Consider the following 2717-nt stretch of genomic DNA (forward strand, 5'->3'; position numbering starts at 1 on the left):
GAATGCATTTGTCACTCACGAGACCTGTCGGCGATCATGGAAGAGTTTGACGTTGCTTAGTGCTAAAGAAGATCTTCAAGACGATGGCTTCACTGAAAGATTCAAGTTTGTCCACTCCTCCACGGAATGCTGTCCTACGTCGAACCCCATCTCTTGAAGACTCTGACTATTCTTCCTCCGCGGCAACTGTGAATGCCAGAGTGATCGATGATGAAGACGATGCTACTTCACCACCCCCTACTTCTGCATGCATCGACACTGCACCAAGTACGTCTGCACTGCCAAACAACAACGACAACCCTGATGCTTCTCCTACTCATGAGAACGAGTAGATGCTCTATGTCTTCAAACCTTTTTGGTCATTACTGACAAAAGGGGGAGAAGTGTATGAGTTGATAGTCTTCAAGCAGGTTCATATGGGCGGTTGCTTTATATTTTGCCTAGTGCTTACAACTCTTGCTTTTGATACATTTCGTTCTTTGAGTTGTAACACTTAAACTCGATGGTCATCTGCTACTTATTTGCTTTTCCTTGTGTGATGATAACTTCCGCACTTAAATCATTCTACAGACATCCATTTTTCATTATGCATGTCATTCTCTTAGTTATATCATTTCATGCATGATGAATTATCTTCATAAGTTGAAGAGGATCTCCACAAGTACAACCTGCCATGTGCATTTGCATTCCAAAAGCAAATTACTTATATGCACATCTTCAGGGGGAGCCTTTACCACTTATGAAGACAATACCCTATCCTTTAGAATTTCACATACTTTATCCCCATTGAAAACTTCAACCAGTTTGTCATCAATCACCAAAAAGGGGAAGATTGTAAGTGCATCTAGTGCCACCCCTAGTTGGTTTTGGAGTATTGACGACAAAGTTGGTTGAGGGACTAATGCGTTTGTGAGAATTGCAGGATAACGCAGGTAGTGTCCCTCATTGATTCGGTTTACCTACCGGAGATGACCCCTAAAAATGTATGAAGACATTGAAGACAATGGTGGTATGTGAAGATATTCACATTGAAGACTATGACACGAGAAGACATTGAGTGAAGACTATGGAGCGCGAAGACTATGTCGTTTCGTTGTTTCCTTTTCTTCTTTGTTGAGTCATAGGAACCACCGTACTGATAAGTGGGGTCCAAGTGAACAAAGTCAGAATGACTGAAGTGATGCTCAACCCAAATCCTATGTCTTCGAGCGAAGACAATGAGAGCAAATCTTATCCAGAGTTGGATGAGTCAGCTTTGCTTGTAGCCCAAGTAAAGTTGTCGTGTGTGTTTGAAATCTGACTGTTGGAACACGTGTCAGTTCCTTAGTGACCCAGGGTCATTTCGGACATATTAGGTCGGGTTGCCTTGTGGCTATAAATAGCCCACCCCCTACACCATAAATTGGTGGCTGCTCAGAGTTAGTTTACGGCTTTTGTCGTTTTGAGAGCAACCCACCTCGAAGCCTTTGAGAGAGAAATCCTTGCGAGGACAAAGCCCAAACACCCAGAGCCCAAGAGTGTTAGGCATCACTGAAGTCTTTCTGTCTGTGTGACCTGAAGACTTATTACACTTGAGGACTGTGTATCCTCCAGCCGGTTAGGCGTCGCGTTTTGAGCATCCAAGAGTCATTGTGGATCGCCGGTGAACGAAGTCTGTGAAGGTTCGGAAGTCTACCTTGAAGACTTACCAGAGTGATTGGGCGAGGATTGTGTGTCCTTAGCTCAAGGGGAATAAGGTGAAGACACTGTCTTCTGAGTTAAATCTCAGCCTCCCTAACCAGACGTACAGTTATCACAGCAACTGGAACTGGTCCAACAAATCCTGTATCTTCAACAAGTGACTGGTTCTATCTCTTCCCTCCCTTTACTTTGAGTCTGTCTTCGTGAAGTCATTGCTTATTTGTCTTATCTGTTTGACTTCATTGCTTGACTACTATCGTTGATTGGCTTCATACTATCTTCCATCCTGATCCTTACTACCTAGCTGCTATTAGTCTTTGTACGTTCACATTATTGCATATTTGACTATGGCTTGCTTGTTGTAGTTTATCTTCTGCTGCATATCAATTAGGTCATTTCTATTGTTTGCCTTTGAAATTTCCACGTTTTGAAGACTTTGATAAAAATCGCCTATTCACCCCCCCCTCTAGTCGATAACTAGCACTTTCACATACCTTCTGAGAATCAGACTGAAGAAGAGCTTATCATTTCTGCACCTAATCAACCTGAAGACAATGCTCAGCCTGAAGACAACCCCCAACTGATGACATTGATCAGCAAGAGCAAAATCTTTGTCCTGTTCATCCTCGTGTTGCAAATGAAGTTCAGATTGAGAAGATAATTGACAGCTTGAATGCACCCGGTCCACTCACTTGTTCAAAAGCAACTCAAAGAGCAACACAGCTAACTAATTTCTGTGGGCATTTTGCATTCGTCTCAATCTCTGAACCCAAGAAAGTCGATGAAGCCTTCATGGAACCTGAATGCATTCAAGCTATGCAAGAAGAGCTTCAACAGTTCGAGCTGAATAATGTGTGGGAATTGGTCAAGCGTCCTGATCCTCGAAAGCACAATATCATTAGCACCAAATGGATATATCGCAACAAGCAAGATGAGCATGGTCAAGTGGTCAGAAACAAGTCTCGTCTCGTTGCACAAGGTTACACTCAAGTGGAAGGAATTGACTTCGATGAAACATTTGCTCCGGTGGCAAGGCT

This window comes from Triticum aestivum, chromosome 2B, assembly GCF_018294505.1.
Source record: "Triticum aestivum cultivar Chinese Spring chromosome 2B, IWGSC CS RefSeq v2.1, whole genome shotgun sequence".
Classification (NCBI taxonomy): Eukaryota; Viridiplantae; Streptophyta; class Magnoliopsida; order Poales; family Poaceae; genus Triticum; species Triticum aestivum.